This window comes from Aulostomus chinensis, chromosome 4 (genome assembly GCF_037954235.1).
Source record: "Aulostomus chinensis isolate RoL2024-O1b breed Wild chromosome 4, RoL_Achi_v1.0, whole genome shotgun sequence".
NCBI classification, from domain to species: Eukaryota; Metazoa; Chordata; class Actinopteri; order Syngnathiformes; family Aulostomidae; genus Aulostomus; species Aulostomus chinensis.
This window is the reverse complement of record NC_141323.1, coordinates 21,416,189-21,435,600: the sequence shown is the minus strand read 5'-3', so window position 1 is coordinate 21,435,600 and position 19,412 is coordinate 21,416,189. Positions and strand designations below refer to the sequence as shown.

The window sequence follows — 19,412 nt, the reverse complement described above, 5'->3', positions numbered from 1 at the left end:
AACCGTTCTTAATGTTGGAATGTTGGCTGCGTGACAGGACACCGGGGCCTTCACGAGAGGAACCTGACAGGTAACATTAACGCTTCACATTTACCACGAAAAGCTTTGACAAGCAACGCGACCGTGACGTACTGTAATTGTGAATCAAATGGTGAAAACACGGTCGGCTAGTCGTGCTAAATAATGTGATTAAATGCAGACTAAGCTAATGGAGAACACCAGTGATAAGAGTTCATGGTTTAGAGTGCTGTTGTGTGCAGACATTGGATTACTAGCTCTGGAAATTGGCTATGCTGAGCAAAAGCAGATTTTTTACACAAAATGTTGCTGTTCTTCAGTCTGCCAGTGTCTTTTTTTCTACTGGCAAATGTTTTTAAATGGGAAAAGATAGCCCACCCAATTTTTTATTGGCCCTCTCAAAATATAATTTTTGCCTACACCACACTGGGCCTCCTTTACTTAAAAAATGATTAAAATAATGCATTATATACCGTAACAGCCCCAAGACAGACAGACTGTTACAGTTACAATCCTTTCTTTGCTATTAATGTCTATATTAAAACTCCTTTTTCCCTTAAGTGCTCAAGATGTTGATAAAGGTGAAATACAAAGGGACAAGGAAATGTGTTAAACCGATGAAATCAGCTTCTCCGATTTCATCGGTTTGGGTAAGTTAGGTTCATTTTGAATTGAGTAATTCATGGGGCTTTAATGACAATGTGTTAATGGAGTGTTGCTTGTCATGCTTCAGTTCATCAGAAATTTCTCATACCAAAAGAGACAATGCTGAAAACCACAGATGACCAGGGAATAGAGGTGGATGAGGACGTCTCTCGGGAGCTTGCGACAGTTAAAGATGTCTGCTTCGTCATCTGCACTGATGATGGTAAAGTGGTGTCAGTTTCTGTTTTATCATTATGAAGTGATGATATTCTTGAGAAAAATGTTCCCTTTGAAAGAAATGTCAGTGTTTAATTTTTTTAATCAAAATAATTGGATATTTAAAAAAAGCACAACCAAATGTCTGCTTTTCAGACCTCCAACCACCAGACCTTTTCAAGGACAACACTGACAGTGCAGACCATGTATTTTAGGAGAGCAGTAGCCAAAACAACCAAGGAGTTTCATGCTCTTGGGATTGTGTCACTCTTCCCATCTTTGAAGGATCCATACTCAAAAAAGGGATATGAGAGTTTGCATTGTAAATACAGTGTGAAATCCTGATCTTTTTCAGAATTTTACCATTTGCTTTCCTTTGAAACTTTAAAATGTCAGAACTCTAACCAGATATTATTTCAGGAACATTTCTATGACATCCAGAGCAACACAGGTTTTCTTGAGTGGAGGGTGAAGACAGTTCAACGTAGGGCTGAACGATCTTAGATATAATTGCCATTTTTCTGGCAGACATTGCGATTTCGATTTTCTTCAAATCAAGCTTCAGTGCAATATTCACCATGTACAGTAACATTTACAAACATGACAAAATTACATCATAGCATTAAAACATTAAATGCCATTACTCTAATGCAAGAATGAAAACTAAAGTTAAGAATTGATTTCAAATGGATTTATTGACAAGAAGCATGCATGTACATTCTATGAAGTCCTTGACCAACGGCAGTCATTACAACTGAAACTAAAGAGCCCTCTTTGGCTGTTCACTTAAAGTAGTGCAAAAAAATCCTTAGTTGTGATAAGTTAAAAAAAGTTAAATAAAATACAAAATTAAAAAAAAACTAAATTCAACAATTACCAAATGATCTTGCCCAACAGCCTTACACTCAAGTAGGGATAGGTCAAGGTCAGTCTTATGGCTCAAGGGAGCTAGCTTATCAACATCTATAGCAGCAGTGAAAGTACTTTATTCAACCCTACATTAAGAAACCTGGACTCTTTTTAGAGTAAGTGAAACTGAAAAGTAATGGTAATAAAATAACTTGCTAAAATAAAATGACCCTACCTCTTCCCTTCTGAAAAATGTCAGACATTACAATAGGTGGGTTATTCATTTATGGCTCAGCAGCGACCAAATATTGCAAATCTATTCTTTAAACAATATAGCAAAAATAGCAAATATCTTTTTTTAAACAAAAGGCTGACGCCACAAGTCAGGGTGAAGTGCAGAACAAACAAATAAAATCTCAAGTACTAAATCAACAATAATACTTGCTTTCCTGACATCTCTACGTCACTCTTTACAGATTTTTTTGTCAAGAAAACCAGCATGTCAACCTTTGATGGTTTTAGACATGAGCGCTGACATGTGACAACATTGCCACTGGCACTAAATCTCTGATGGCGAACTGGTACCTGGTATGCATAGGAATTTACGAGCCACTTTGCTCAGCCATGGAAAGTTTACATTTTGCACTCTCCACCAGGCCAGTGGATCGTCCTCTCCATCAATAGTAGGAGTCATCAGGTAGTTGTCCAGTTCAGCTTTCATGGCATCCTCCAGCTGCGTAGTGGAAGAAGGAGGGACAGCCTTGCTCTTGAAGAAGCCGCCCAATGTCCACTTCCCCTTCCCTGTGGTGGATGGCTCTGCCTCTGCTGCACCCTGGGGCATGGGATCAGTGGTGCTGACACGAGCCCTCTTTTCCTGCAAAACACAGAGATAACAGCTGTCAAAGTTTTGCAGTCTGCGATTTAGAGCAATTGGGCATTCTATGTAAACATTAAAAAATGTAATATGTAAATATTGGATTTGATGTGGCATTTTGTATTATTAAACTACACAAAGAAACAGGACAAGTTACCTTTTGTGCCACCTGTTCCATTTCAATCTTCACTCTCTTTCTTTGATGTCTGGGACATTCTCTGCACTTGTGTAGTCCGTCTTGAATCTAGGATCAAGGAAAGAAGTAATGTCCAGTAGCTCCTGTGTGGCTGGGTCGCTGTATTTATCTTCAATGTAGCCAAGAGCTCTTGATTTGATTTTCTTTGTAAGATCTGTGTCCTCGTCCCTTTCAGTCAGGGTTGATGTTCTCAGGAGGTGGAGAACTGGCTTCAGGTATGACACACTTACATAGGCTTCACCGGACAGGGCATCTAAACTCCTGAGGAGGAGCAAGGGCATTGTTTATCGATTCAAGGACATCTGTGTCCTGCCAAGTGGGGACCAAGTGACGTGTCTTCTTGTCTTCAGACAGGACCTGAGACAACACCTTGCTCTGCGCCAACACCCTCCCGATCATTTTTTGCCTTGAGCCCCATCTCGTCGGATATTCTGTTATCAGTGAGTGCTCTGGTACATTTAATTCTTGCTGTGCCTTTTTCAGTGCTGTTTTCTTTTTCCAGCTATGAGAGAAGACAACCATCTGTTTGCAAAGTCCTGTTGCCCGTTGAACTCTTGCATCATCTTTAACAGCATTTTCTGGACAAAAAAAGAACATTAAATGAGAATTACAGGCTGAAAATGTAAGGATCATAATGGTAAACTTTTGCAAGGCAGATTTTCTAGCAAGAGAACAAATTAAAACAAAGTCATTATAGACAACAGTAAGGAAAAAAATTGATCAAATAAATTGTAGATGACAAATACTGTTATGTACACACTATTCATCATCTACTATTGATGATAAATAATCTGTTATATTAATTATTCAAAGTTGGTATTTGTAAGGGTTTCAAAGAAAAACATTAAGAGAAAAGCTATACGGACTATACTGAAAACACGCACACATCATATTAAACCCGTATGAATGGATAAATTAAACAAACACACACTCTAACACTTACCAATTGCAAGATACAGCCTGTGTCCAAAACATTGAAGTCTGGTCCATTGATTAAGTTCCACAGCTTTGATGACGTTTGCTGCATTATCCGTTGTGATGCACGTCTGGTCCTCTTCTTTCAGACCCCAGTTTGACAGACACACTCGCAAACCCAGGGCAATATTCCCTCCGGTGTGGTCAGTGGGAAAGTATGCTGTCTGAAGGCAGCGACTTTTCAACTCCAAGTTTTCATTTACGAAATATACAGTCCAACTAAGATATGGCTCGGTCGTTCTGCTTGACCCCCTATCAGTAGTTGTGGCATAATACTCCACATTTTTCAGCTCTGTTTCCACTTTTTCTTTACACTCCGCGTACAGCTGTGGGACGGTAACCTGGTTGAAGTAGGTGAGAGAGGGAATCACATATCTTCTGTCCAGCGTGCGGAGGAAGTTTTTAAATCCGTCTTTGGTGACAGTGTTAACAGACACCATGTCCTTCGCAATGTAGTGTGTTATGGCAGTCGTTATTTCCCGGTGTCTTCTGCTGCTCTTATCATACGGAGTTACACTGGCAAAAGATGCTGTAATTGTAGTCTGTTTGCTACTATGGGCCCAAGTAGTATCTTCGCCAGACCTTTCACCGGACTTTTTTGTCATGCACTCGTCATGCAAATGCCTGTGGTGATTTTTCAAGTGCCGGTATAAATTGGTTGTGTTTCCGCTGAATGTTGCAACTTTAGCGTGGCAGGTTTTGCACAGTACCTGTTTCTGGTGCATGTCTGCAGCCTCAAACCCGAAATACTCCCAAATGACCGACGTGCTGTTTTTCTTGGGGATTAAATCCCCTAACGCCGCTTGTGGTCCAGCTGAAGCCATTTCAGAAATTAAAGAGCAGGTGGAGCAGGTTATACTGATTGGTTAGCGTGACCTGTCCACCAGCAGCAAGCCGCTTCTGATTGGTGAGTTTGGCAGGATGGTAAGGAGACGGCATGTATGTGTAAAATAGTTGACACAACAGATCCTGGGTCAGTCAGGAGCACTGCAAAAAAAAAAAACGCAGCTTTGGCGATCACATGATCGTGTTATCTGAAATCGCAATTTCGATCAGAAAACGATAAATCGTTCAGCCCTAGTTCAACGTCAGTCTAAAACTGCATCAACTTCCCACAACAAAGTGATGCGTAAAGGAGGTCCCACATCGTCAAGGACAGTTGGTCCCATTGATGACCAGCAATCAGGAGATGGCTGCACGGAAGCAATGTCTCATCTTCACCACACAACTGACTGTGACTTAGTCTTCCAGAAGATGAGAGAAACATTCCTCTATCGCCAACAGATGATCCATGATCCACAGCAGTCAGCAGACATTCTCCAAATGTTCCCTCGTTTCTTGGACACTAAAGGACTGGTAGGAAACAAATACGATTTGAATAATATTTCTTAAAATAAATTTTATTCAATTGATATGATTGTAATGGTTGTTCCCTCCGCTTTACATTAGATTTTACAGGATTTCTTGCTGATGTTTGGATGAGAGATTTCATCCAGGTTCCTGGAAAAGTGGACCACCTGCTTTAAAGACAAGATCGTCCGAGAGGCCAGGAGCCTGAGACAGACACCTCTTCTGAAAAAACACCTCAACTCTGCCCTAAATGAAGAGTCTGACACTGCTGATGATGAGCCAGGTCGTATGTTCTTAAGGGTTTGTTTGCGATATCATAAGTTAGCATACATTTTTAAGCAAATGGGAGTATATCTGATTATTACTGCCGCCTGTTTTTCTTTTAAAATGTAGAGAAAGATATTCTTAGGTAAAATATATGTTGATTTTTGTCTGCAGAGTGGGACAGTGACATGGCCTCCCTTCTTGTCTTGCTGCATCTGCTTACACCTCAACCAGCTGGACGTAAGCGGCCAAAAAAGATCAGTGTTGCAGAGGCTGCAGATCATTTAGTTCTATTTCAGAAGGTTTGTAAAAGCCACGTGATCTTTTCCAGTATTTTGTAACATTTTTTTCTAGTTAACTGCTTATGTGACAGTGCTTCTCATTGTGTTTCAGGCGTGCCAGAGCTTGGAGGGCCACCTTACCACAGAGCGAAACCCCCAGCCATATCTTTTGGCCAGAGGAACCTCACGAGCACAGGTTTTCAGCTTCTACATAGTCTTGGATGGAAAGCTTCTTCCATGTCAGTCAAGTACATCTTTGGGTGCATTTGATGAGCCGTTCAAGTCTCATTTTGTTTTCAGTCTGAAATATGATGATGCTCTCTCCAGCCTGTACACATTTTTGCAGACTACACTGTACAACATTGACATTGACACAACAGAAGAAACTCCAAGAGTCAAAGAGTTAAGAGCAAAGTTGTTGAACAAGCAGTCGCTAAAATGCTGAGATGTTTCCTCTGTGCGTCATCCTTTGGTCCAGCTCTGCTCTTGTTCAGGCACCTCAAACTAATTCATGGAATGTATCCAGGGAAAAATTTAAGATGAAAATGTGGTCAAATAGGATGCTGCTTGCAGTTCTCAAGTTATTCTGGATTTAGAAGGCACCTCATTAAGATACATGCACCATTTGACAGTCCATGTCTGACAGATCAGACCCCTGTCAGCCATGACACTGAAGAGCACGATAATTTGAAGTGCTTCAATGATGAAACCCCCTCTGCTTCATCACAACACCAAAATATTGAAGAAGGCTCTTCAGTGCCACTAAGCAGCAAGGACATGTGTGCATCAATTATTGCCGAACTTTTAGGAAGTGGTGTACCAAATACTGCCGTACTTTCTACCATTGAGAACTTGGAGACTTGTTGGAGACTTGCAAACTAATATACAGGAACAAGTGCTGAACTTAATACCAGCCACCAATCCCGCCAGATCGGCCATTGAAGAGTTGTTTAAACACACAGACAATCCTTTCAGCCATTTAAATTCAAATAGCAAGTTGGAAAAATATTTCACAGAAAAATGGGATATCATGCAAGCAGTTGAAAAGCGCCTAGGTGTAAGATTTGATACCAGACGAAACACCAAAACTGGAAACTAGGAGCAAGTTCCAATCATTGACAAACTGATCTGTATTCAATAGTTAAAACACTGCAGTTCATTTTCACAAATGAAAGTATTTGTGAATTGATGCAAAAATCTACTAGCTGTGACAAATATGAGGACTTGTGTGATGGAAGCTACTTCACAAATCATCCCCTGTTTTCAAGTGAAAAGTTTGCTCTCCAGTTGTACTTTGATGAATTGGAGTGCGCAAATCCGCCAGGTTCAAAAAAAGGTATCCATAAAGTTGTCTGTCTTTACTTCATTTTAAGGAATCTTCCACCCAGGGTGAATTCAGCCTTGATGAACATTCATCTGGTATCATTGTTCCATGCACAAGATGCTAAGAAATATGGTATTGATGAAATATTGAAACCCTTAGTAAGAGACCTGAAAATATTAGAAACAGCTGGAGTTGCTGTTCCATTTTCTGAAGTCTGTGTTCGTGGCACTCTTGCACAAATGACTGGTGATAACGTGGGTATGCACAGCATTCTTGGATTCATGGAGTCATTTAGTGCAAATCATTTCTGTGGGTTTGTCAAAAGTCAGTTTTCTCAGAAGATGACCCGTGTTTGACTTTAAGATCTGCAGTTTTGAATGACCAACATTTTACTGCTTTGGAAAATGATCCAACAATAACCTCCTTATTTGGCATTAAGCGGAACAGCATTCTGAACACTTTGCAGTATTTCAGAAAATTATGCTGTTGACATCATGCATGACATTTTGGAGGGGGTTGGTCAATATGAGGCCAGGTTACTTTTTGAATACCTGATGAAACATTTCATCACTAAAGAAAGCCTGTTGAAGAGGATCTATGCTTTCAAGTATGGCTATTTGGAAAAGAAAAACAAGCCAACCAATGTTAAGCTTGACTGTGTGGGACATGGACTCGGGTTAAACACATCCCAAACTCTGTGTTTGATCACAAACATACCCTTAATATTTGGTGACCTGGTACCAGAGGATGATTTGCACTGGCATTTGATGCTTTTGTTGCTGAACATTATTGACGTTGTGTTTTCATACTCGATCACTGAAGGGATGACTGTGTATCTAAAGCATCTTATTATCGAACATCACCAACTCTTCAAAGAACTTTACTCATCAAAAACCTTGATCCCAAAACACCATTTCATGGTCCGCTATCCTCGGTGCTTCCGAAAAATAGGACCACTTATTCATATCTGGACAATGAGATTCAAAGCTAAACATACATTTTTCAAGGACTGTGATAAGAACTTCAAGAATTTGACTGTCTCACTTGCAAGAAAACATCAGTTTGCTGTAGCCTATCATTGGGAATGCTTGGCCTTAAAAGCAGTCAAGTCTGGCCCAATCAAAATGTGTTTACTTGAAACATCAAGATGTATCTGCATACCTTCACACTGACCCACAGTCCATTGTCAACCTGACAAACTGGGTAAAGTGTGATGGAGTTGAATATCATGTTGGCCTTTTTGTTTGCATAGGCACTGATGAAAACACGCCTTTGTTCAGCAAAATAACCACTATTATCTTGGATAAAGGTGAAGTGTTTTTTGTTCTGATGGAACATGAAACTTGTTTCCATGACCATTTTCTTGCTTTCCAAGTAAATGAAATCAACCCAAATAAGATTCTGGTTCTGGAAAGAAGGGCCTGAAGACACTTCAAAGCTTTTGATGCCCAAATGTCCTGTGGGTGTGATTCAAGTTTTTATGTTGTGTCAGAGAGTTGTATTATTTGAAGTGTCAAAATGTTTGATAAAGGAAACTGAGTGGAATTGATCTTGACTTGTATGTACACGTGTTGAGCTTAATGATGAGTTGAACTGTTTACATTATGTCTGCAATCCTGCATTACAAGGAAGTCACATTTGTTAAATGTGTTCAATATGTCAAGGTTTTTGACAAAGTTTGCACTGGATGGATTTTCTCCAAAGAATTTGTAGAAATCTAGTTGAGATTATTTGTTGAAAAATTGAAATATGTTTTTGTATAACATTTTGTTTTTTATTTGACTTACATTTTATAACACCGTTTTGCAACTGTTAAGCTGCCATTATAAGTGTCTTTTGATTTGAGGTTTTACCTTATTTTCTACTTGAAGAACGATGTTGTTGAACAAAGCTCATTGTTAGATAAATGATTTTACCAAAATATAACTTGGTTCACAAGTATGTATTCATGCAGCGAAGTGTTGCTGACCTAATGTCTCAATGTTTTAAATAAAGAGAGGCATTAAAGTAATTTATTTGGTGTATTTCATATTTATTTTACCTAAAAAAAACATTTTAGTGTCTTGAAATATTAACTCCATGAGTGTAAAATACAACACATATTAATAGTTGACTGTTAACACTGAAAAAGAGTTAACATAAATGTAACTAAATATAAGAGTTAATTGTACTCTGAATGGGAGTTGTTTTTTAACTCCTGTACATGTTCAGTTTTAACTCCTGATAGGAGTTAAAAGATCAACTCTCAGAAAAGAGTTACTTTAACACAGCCCAAGAGTTTATTCGCTGGTCTCACATGTACACTCAGATTGAGTTGATTTTAACTCACAGAGAGATTGTTCCCGAATCCTAAATTTGCTGTGAGAGCAGCCACCAAAATCTAACTACAAATGTTAGATCAAAGTCTACTGAAGAATTGTTGTTTTTTTAATGTATTTTCTTTGATTCACATTTTGTCCATTAATTTCATAATCAGAGTCACCATCTCATCACATGACTAAAGTTTGGGTTCTGTATTGGTGGTAAAATATCCTTCCATGCCCCTCACTAGTTTGCACACAGAAAAGCATATTTTACTGGTTTAAAATCTCTTAGCGTGTTCTCTCTCTTAAACCAGCTGTGGCAGCTTTCATTGTGTGATTGATTTTAAGATATAAATATGGAACAGAACCATTGGAATAAGATGTCAGGACATTTGAAGGAATTTAAATCTCCTGTTGAAATGTTGCAGTGTGCAGCTGAGGCTCTCTGGCAGTGGCACAAGGAGCCACAATGGCAGAACCTGGACCCTCCTGGAGGAGAACCACAGGTGAGGGCCTTCTTGGCTCCAGATTGATGGAAATCAAGTGTCTCAGGCTGTTAGCAGCCATGAAGTTGATCTGGATCACTCTTCACCATCCTCACAGGCCTTGATGGAACCAAAAAGGCGAGTTCCTGGAGAAGATCTTCAAGGGGGTCCAGGTTAAAGCGGTGCCCCAGCTGGCACCACGTGCTGACCCAGGTCCTGCATGTGAGATACTGTCAGTTCTGTTCTGTCCTGCTCACAACCACAGGCTGGTGTTGAGGCCTGCAGCAACCAGGGCCCCAGTCACCAAGTGTATAAAGGCTGGTCATTGTGGCAGTGGGAGGAGTCAAAATGAAGACAGACCAATGTGAGCAGGACGTGACTGCAAAAGTAAGAAGAACTTGAGCATGTTTCCTACAGTACCCAGGAGGCTTGGTAGTTGTTGAAGGAAGCTCCAAAAGCAAAGAGCAGACAGCAGGATATGAAAAGAAAAGATCCAGACACTAAAACTACAAGTAGAAACAAGATGAAATACGAAAAGCTTTGGAAAGATACTACAAGGTTGTATATACATTATTATATACACTACTATTCTCATTGACTCCTAAAGAGGGAAAGGAAGAATTAGAATGTGGATCAGATTAGCCGATTTCAGTGTTAAGTCCATCCCTCCATCCACTTTCTATTCTTATCCTTTAAGGGTCACGGGGGGGGGGGGGCAATCCCAGGTGACACTGGACAAGAGGCAGGGTTCACCCTGGACAGGTCACCAGTCCATCAGGAGAAATGAGGTGGTCGGTATCATGCAACCTAAACTAAGACATTCGTCAGATCAAATTCAGATTAAAGCAAGATTCTCCAGATCAAAGTGAGAATTCCTGATGATGTCATCAGGGCTTTGACAGTAACTGGAATTCTGTCTTTGATCTCAAGACATGAAAGAAACACAATTGAGGAAAGTTGAAGAGAGCACATTCAGCTTCATTAGAAACACTTGAACTGTTTAACAGTAGAATTTGTTTGAAACAGTTTCCTACAATTAGTGACAGGATTGAAGAGGGAAGATTGTTCTACTTTAAATTTAATTCTAACTTCCAAGTCAAGTCAAGTCAATTTTATTTATAAAGTGCCAAATCACAACAGAAGTTATCTCATGACACTTTACAAGTTTATCTCATGAGATCGGTACCCTGGAAGGTATCACCTTGATGCTTGATGTTCCTGCCTGTTTAAAGGTTTTGTCACCACTGTTGCAGGATGTGCTTGCTGATGGAGAATTGTTGGGTGTAGATTCACTGAAGGAGTTTGGTACTGGACCTGCTCTACCTGTAAAGTGTCATGAGATAACTTTTGTTGTGATTTGGTGCAAAATAAATAAAATTAACTTGACCAGTGTTATTTGTGGTCTTTTGTTAATTGCATGCCACATGAAATTATTATTGGTCAGTTTTCTAGTGACAGTCTCACAGTGGCAAGACAAGAACACTTCTACTTTTAATGATGACAGTTTGTTCAACACTGAACTTCATCCAGTACCATGTTGTCAAACACTGGAACATCCACAGCACCTGAACAGGGACTTGAACCCTGGACCCTCAGATTAAAAGTCTGATGCTCTACCGTCTGAGCTACTCAGGCTCTTCCTACAGCATTTAGACAGGAAAAGAAACACCTGTGAAGGTCAAACTGATGCTTTCTTGACTTGTTCAATCCTCCATGTTCAAGTCCACCATGCTTTTGATTGGCTCTGATTCTCTGTGGCAAAATCCAACAAGAGGCTCCAAAAATGTCTTGAATGTCATAAGAATGCACAGGACAAGATGTTCGTTTCCTTCATGTCTGCAGTTCCTCCACTGGAAAGTAAAGTCAATGCTGTTCCTCTGCTGAAACCTGGGATCGGACCAGGGACCTTTAGATCTTCAGTCTAACGCTCTCCTAACTGAGCTGTTTCAGCTCTGAGTGAGGGCCCTGCCTCTCTCATTTTATAATCTCTTCCACTCTCACTAGAACTTAGAGAGGATTTGAGCTTCTGAAGTCATGACACATTGAACAGTTCGACAGGACCATTTTTGATGAATGTCTGAATCAAACAAGCCTTTTTTGTTTGTCTTCTTCCCAGTTGCCTCAACATTGTGTTAGCCAATAATTCCACATCTGTACCAGACACACCTCTTGTTGGTGGGTTTTCTGGATCTTTCTGTTCTAACAGTGTCTTTTGTCTTAATTATGCCACTTTCACATGAAAGAAACACAAAATGAAAAGCAGAACAAGCCAGAACCCAAAATATGGATTTGCAAGGTCAAACAAACAACAACCAGTCAAGCAAATCAAACCAACAGAAACCAACTACTGGTTCCAAAACCAGAAAAAACAAAAACAGAGGAAAAGTCTTTGTGTGCAAGAACATGCATGTGTATGTGTGTGTGTTTAGATGCGTGTGTGTCAAAAACTGACAACATGAGCCAACAGTGGTGGTGTCTGTCAAAGAGGTGGAGCTCTGTCCTTCACCTGCAAGATTTCAGCAGGCAGCTCAGGTCCAGTTTTCTTCACTGTGCCACCATGATAAGTTTCCTCCTGAGAAGTTCTTGTCCAAGTTCATAGCTGGTAAAAGAATTGTCACAGTGATACTGGGACCCTGCAGTCCAGTCGTCATATCCAGGACCACACTGGACATGGCCGTCTTTGTTTGTTTTGTTGTTGTGCAATGTGAGAGAATGTGACAGACCATTTTATACCAAAGACAGGCTGTGTGTGTGTGTGTGTGTGTGTGTGTGTGTAACCATGTTAAATTCTTTTAAATAAATATGTTTCAACCTGCTATTATTTGTATGCTGTGTGATTTCTGAAACCCAAGACTAACTAAGGTGTACATACTGCAACCTAAAGTATGGTAATGAAGAGAATGATGAAAAATCCACAAGGTGATCAGAAAATAACAAATGTATTCAGGAAAAAAAATCATCTCTGAACATGTGTGACTGAAATATGTCAGTGGGACTGGCAGAATCTGGCTTTACCACAAAGTGTCTCATCAAGAGATCTGTCACATGCATCTGCTGGGGAGGGTCAATCTGTCCACATTCAGATCAATGATACAACATCTCTGCTATGATCAAACTACTCAGGATGAAACAGACCAATGTTGACATCAAGTAGCAACTCAGCAGCTGATCAACAGAGTCCTAAGCACCAGTAGAGCCTGTTCATCGTCCCTGGGTGGGCTCGAACCACCAGCCTCTCTGTTAACAGCCGAGCGCGCTGACCGATTGAGCCACAGAGACTCTGAGTCTCCTGCTTTTCATGAAGAGTTTTCAGGCTAAATTTCAGTGTGTGAGGTCCACACTGCACATTTGAGGGAACATGAAGGACAGATGAGAGTCTGACTGTCATGGTGAAAGCCTTCAGCACTAGAACTGAAACAGCCCCCACCATCTTAACCCCCCCAGACCAAACATCATCGTCCAGCCTCCAACCAGAGGTCCATCAGTTATCATGGGAGCCACGTGTGGAGTCTGGATTCTTTTCTAGAATGTGACGGCAATGACAGTCCTGCCAAGTGACATCACTGACATGAATGGATGACTTCAGTGCATCCAATTACCAAGTGCACTGCAGCAGTCCTTGTTGCTGTCTGCTGTTGTGTCACAGCAAAGTAAGGAAACAGCCTGACGGTCCTCAAGAGGAAATTCAACAACCTCCAAAGATGGAGGTGAACCTAGACCTGCTCATGTTTACTGTCCTTGATGAACTTGGGCGGTACTCTGGTGCTGGGATGAGGTCATGGAGACGATCCAGGAGCAGTCCTGATGTTAAATGGACAAAATGTGTCAACATGAAATAAAATTGAAAACCTATTTGAAGCCTTATTTTGTGTTTGATGGACATTTTTTAAATCTCTAATGACTTGTTTTAACTGAACCTACTGGATCCTGTGGTGCCTGATGAGGAGACAACTTGGGTACAAAGTTGAAGAGGAGGGTTTTTGGAAGGGAGGTGATTTTTTTTTCCAGTGTTGTAAATCAAAATAACTACAACGACATGATAGAATTTTCTCAAAATGTCCTGACTAAGATGGATTCCAAACCAAGGGACTAAACCAAACCAATTCCTACTTAACCCTAAGCTCCACCTCAGTTCCAGATGAAACTGGTTGAACATGGAACCGTCCCACTTGGAACATTTCCATCACCTTCACCACCACTGGAGTATCAACAAAGATTTTGGTCAACACCAGAATGGTTGAGACAAGACAACATGCTACCAATCCTCTCTCTCTCCCTCATCATCAGCTGCTACAGCCCTTGAAAGAAAACCTTTGACACATGGACCTACAGTAGGAGCAGATGTTGTCTCCTCTGGAACAGCAGTTTAACGTAGCTGGCAGGACTCGAACCTGCGCGGGGAGACCCCTATGGATTTCTAGTCCATCGCCTTAACCACTCGGCCACAACAACTACACTCCCATGAGCATGAGTAGAGGATTGATATTCAACAATTTATCTTCATCGAAGCACAGTCGATTTTTTTAATCTTCTCACAAACACAAACTATTTGTGTGTGTGTGTGTGTGTGTTGTTTACCAGCAAGATGAAAACTGTTGTGGTATTTGACAATTCTATTGTTTCTGAATGAAAATCATGTGAAGGAGAATCATTGAGACATCCTAAAAATGGCTGAGGTCTGCTGAGCTGCAGCAGGTCTGAGCTGCTTTTGATGCCCAGATGATGAGGAGGCAGTGAATGTTGGGTTTGGTGGAGCTGAAAAAAATGCTGCAAGTGTTGAGAGGTCTGCTGGTGTCCAGGACTTCCTCTCCAGGTCTGAGGGCTTCTCCCTGCAGTTCCCACAAACACCACAACAGTCCTGGAACCCCTGCAGATGGTGGAGGACCATGATGACCCCGCTGCACCATCAGGCCATCATAAACCAGTCCTGATGATCAAAAAGGTCCCTCCACTCATTCAGGGTCAACTCTAGAAGAAGCTTCTGGAACAGATGAGCAAACACACTCAACTAGAAATCATGATTTAAACGCAATGTTGATTTTTACATTTTCCTTCAATGTTTTAAAAACCATCAAAGTGGACAGAAGCCCAGATGGTCCAAACCTGTTTCCTGTCTCCTGCCATTGTGCAGAGCCTCTGTTCTGTCCTGCTTCTGTCCAGTTGTCTCTACTGAGCTCCTCTGCTGGTTCCACCTTGAAGAGTGTCTGAGCTAAAATTGAATCTTGGGGAACTTCAACCTTTGATCTAAGAGTTTTGTGTTTGATTTTAGAATTCTTTCTTTGATCTCAAAGACATGGAAGCTCAATCTGGTGTTGAGGAGGCCGTGATCGTATAGTGGTTAGTACTCTGTGTTGTGGCTGCAGCAACCCCGGTTCGACTCCAGGTCATGGCAGCATGAGACAAATTTCTTGCGTGTACTGATGGACACAATCCAAGCTGAAATTTCCCACAATGCAATAAGGCGGTGTTTGGTCAGTGTTGAGCAGGCGTCAGTCTGACAATGATGTCATATTATTTTGTTATCACTTGACCAGACCCAAAAGTAGGCTCCAGGTATCAGTTTCTTCTCAATGCTAATGTCTGCTAGCTTAGTCTGCTACTTTGATGGCTCTGACAACAAAAAGGTCCAGACCCCTGGATATGGTGGTTCCTCCCTAAACGTAGATTCTGTCAGCTCATGTTTTGAAATCAACTCACAGTGCTAACCACTGCACCACCGTGCAGCCCCATTTGGAAACCATCTTGAGGATATTTGGAGAAAGTTCAATCATTCAGCTGCAGTTACAGTGACTTACAACACTGCAAAAAAAAAAAAATCACCCCTCCACAAACACTCTTGTCCAACTTTTGTGCCCAAATTTTCTCCTCATGAGGCACCAAATCAAGTCAAGTCATTTTTATTTGTATGGAACCAAATCACAACAAAAGTTCTCTCATAACTCTTCACTAGTAGAGCAGGTCCAGCGCCAAACTCCTTCAATGAATCTACACCCAACAATTCTCCATCAGCAGCACATCCTGCAACAGCGGTGATGAAAACCTTCCTTTTAACAGACAGGAATGTCGAGCAGATCCAGGATCAGTGGGGACGGCCTTCTGCTTTGTCCGGTTGTATTTAAAGCTCCATCAGATTGGAACAACCTTTCCTCCTCACTTCGGTCTCTCACTTCCTTTCTCATCTTCAAATCATCAAGCATTTTCAAACATCTGCTCTGGTTTCTGATGCACCTCACCTTTTCTCTCCAGGATTCACTCTGTACTTGTTCTTGTTTGTTCTCTGTACTGTACATATGTGGATATTTGTGTATGAATATGCATTGTGTACTTTAATGGTGCATAGAAGCAGAATTTATTGAGATGGGTTTTTAAATATATGAGCATGTGAAGACAGGCCCACTCTTACTTTGCAATGGGATCTCTGATGATACTTTGTATAATGCTGAATGGTGGCTTTGGGGAACATTGTTGACAGCATTCACCACTGGAGCCTTCTTTGATTGCCAGTCAGGACAGGTGTTATTCAGGATGGAATATTAGCAGGAGAAGTTGCTCCACATTCACTTTCAGCCGAGTCAGGAGTTGAACCTGGAATCTTCTGAGCTGAAGTCAGACGCGTTGTCCATTGCACCACCAGCCCTACAGAGTGGAGGGGTTTTATAAAAAAAGAGTCTACACATTCAGATGTATGACAGAAAATGTAAATGATATGGCGCCATTTTCTGTTTTTGTGCTGTCTGATTTTCTAAATATAACATTTATTATTTATTTATTTATTTATAAATAATTGTAAGACGAAAATAAGAAAGACAACCTGCATCATCACAGTCATGAAGACCTCAACACGGTTGAAGAGAAAGTCTCAGGGTGGATTCTTGTGTTTTGCAGCATCCTTGATGTGTCTGCATAGAATGCATTGGTGTTGTGGACCCACATCCACCAAGAGTGGAACCAAGAAAAGCAAGTGGAGAATGTTTCTGGAGGAGCTGGGAAATTCCCTGGTCAAGCCACACATCGAGGGAAGGGAACGGATGCCCCGAGACCCAGACGCTGCAGCCTTGCTCAGACAGCTGCAGAGCTCACCCAGCACTCCATCCATGCCATCAGCAACACAGAGAGCAACCACGCCAGCATCCTCCTCAGCAGCCCTGCCTCAACACCAACCAGAACAGCCACAGCCACAACCCACTCAGGCCACCGGATTCCAGAAGAAAGAGGAGTCAGGTCTGCCCAAGCAGTCAGGACAGCAGGACAAACGGATTGTGGTTCAACTGCAAACACACACACACACACACACACACACACACACACACACACACACACACACACACACACACACACACACACACACACACACACACACACCAGCTCCATTCACCCTTTATTCTTTTTAAAATGCCTTTATTTGTTCATACATTTATTGTTTTCATTACAATATCATAATTATATTATATTTGATATTATTGTTGCTGTATTAGAAACATTTCTACTGATCGTGGTGATAACAACAAAAGCATTGAAAAGGATACCATTGATTCTGAATAATACAGAATTACTGCATGATGAAATTATTATTATTGTTATTATTATTAATACTCTCACTCAATCAATATTTTGTTCTATTCTATTATTAATAATGTATCATTTCAGACATTATAACTATGTTCTGGTCTCTTTCTCCTCGTCCACTTGCTTGTTTATATATTTTTTGACAGTAGAAATGCTACAAATCCTGTATGAGGAATCACTGCAAGTGGAGGAGGAAAAAATAGGAACAGCAAACCAGAGATGAACAATTTATCCTCATTCACCATTATTATTACCAAACACAAGTTATTAATGAAATGTGACACTTCTCTCTCATTATTATTATTATTATTATTATTATCACTGTTTTTGCGGCATCACTGTTTTCTGGTTCTCATCACTACTCTTGCTATTATTGTTCTGGCATTAACAATGTTGTTAATGATGACATCACCTTTATATTAATATCACAACTATGGTTATTGTTTTTCTTATTATGGTGATAGTCATTAATTACATATTTTTACTCTTTGTCTCCTTTGTGTTTGTTTATTCTTTGCTGAACAAAATTATTGTGGAATTATATTTTATTGATATTTCTGTATGATAGAAACCAGAGGTTCTCAATTACAAATGTTAAAAGGCCTTAAAGTAGGATTTATTTCTCTACCCATTCATTTATTCTATTTCTTTTTTCAATGATCTTCTTCAGATGTCATTCATCAGCCTACCATGATAGATATTCATCATTCATTATTAATATGATTGAGATACGAAGATAATGAACACAACACACACACCATCAATTTACACACAACACTGACACAATATCAGTCTCTCATTATTAATGAATTATTGATTTGTTAAAATTATTTTTAGTTTCTTTTTCCCCCCAGATAATTCTTTTAATTTTAGCATTTCAATTCATGAATTAATCTTGTTCATTGTTTCCTCCAATTTCCTGCCTCTCCCTTTCCAGTTTGTCCAGTCCTCTTTAAAGAGAAAACACACAAAATGACTTTCAACCGTCCGATTGCTCAACTACTTGAATAAATGAATAATAAATAAATGAGACAAATATGTCATGAGCAGACGCCCTGACATTGGGTCTGGGGGTTGAACTGGGAGGAGATGGAATAGCGGCTGGTGGCTTCCATCAGCAGCTTCCTCCTTTCGTTTGGTTCCACACCCGACGCTGCTAACTAGTGGCTAGCCAGCCTCAGCTGTGAGCCTCTGCTGCTGATGCTGACTGGACAGGTTCCCCCCTCCTCCTTCTCTCTTTGGGACACTCATACATACACACACACACACACACACACACACATACACACACACACACACACACACACACACGTTATCACTTTGTATCTTTTGGTTCGATTGAACTGTTATACCAACGTGTTGCTGATTGATTGATGCATTGTGTTTAATAAACATTTTTAATCATAAGAGAGAAGTTGCAGTGTCTTTTGTGTCCAAAACTGTGGTCACGTGTCTCAGTAATAGGCAGCGCTCTGATCTCACCCTTCTAAGATCAGAGTTGTCCCTGTTTAGTTGATATTACAGAATATTGACTGTTTAGTGGATAAACTCTGTTTGAGACTGACAATTTTTCCAAATTTGGTCAACATTTTAGTTTCCCTGAACTCATCAGGGTGGTGCCCCGATTGATTAATATTCAATATTAATTAGTATTTCATTCAATAATCAAAAATTATATTCATAATTATTGACAATTATAATTTTGACCAAATCGCTCCTCAACGCACAACATTGGCAGTAAAGTCTTTTCTGGTTCTAACCCCCCCTCCCCAAACACACACACACACACACACACACACACACACACACACACACACACACACACACACACACACACACACACACACACACACACAAACACACACACACACACACAATTTCTGCAAATGTGGCTTCAGTTTCTTTGATTCTAGTTTCTTATTTCATGGTTCAGTTGTTGACACTCTGTCTTTTCTCAGCGTTCCTGTTATCTTGTCTCTCCTGCTTCATGTAAATTAAAAGAATATTTTTCAAGTTGATCTGAAACTAAGCTGAGACTAGTTAGACTGTGGAGGACCGACACTCTC

The 19,412-nt window shown here is 40.5% G+C and overlaps 2 non-coding genes and 1 pseudogene across 3 annotated transcripts; all 3 read right to left on the bottom strand.

The window, feature by feature from the left end:
* Positions 1 to 1,472: 1,472 nt before the first annotated feature.
* On the bottom strand, positions 1,473 to 4,508 carry LOC147263302 (E3 SUMO-protein ligase ZBED1-like; annotated as a pseudogene). Its single transcript, XR_015112616.1, has 3 exons — positions 3,742 to 4,508; positions 2,760 to 3,376; positions 1,473 to 2,602 (listed from the first exon to the last, which is right to left on the bottom strand). The product of XR_015112616.1 is annotated as an E3 SUMO-protein ligase ZBED1-like (transcript).
* Positions 4,509 to 11,342: 6,834 nt separating this feature from the next.
* trnak-uuu (transfer RNA lysine (anticodon UUU)) lies at positions 11,343 to 11,415 on the bottom strand. Its single transcript has one exon. It is a non-coding gene; the product is annotated as a tRNA-Lys (tRNA).
* Positions 11,416 to 14,150: 2,735 nt separating this feature from the next.
* On the bottom strand, positions 14,151 to 14,232 carry trnas-aga (transfer RNA serine (anticodon AGA)). The gene has a single exon. It is a non-coding gene; the product is annotated as a tRNA-Ser (tRNA).
* Between the last annotated feature and the right edge of the window lie 5,180 nt (positions 14,233 to 19,412).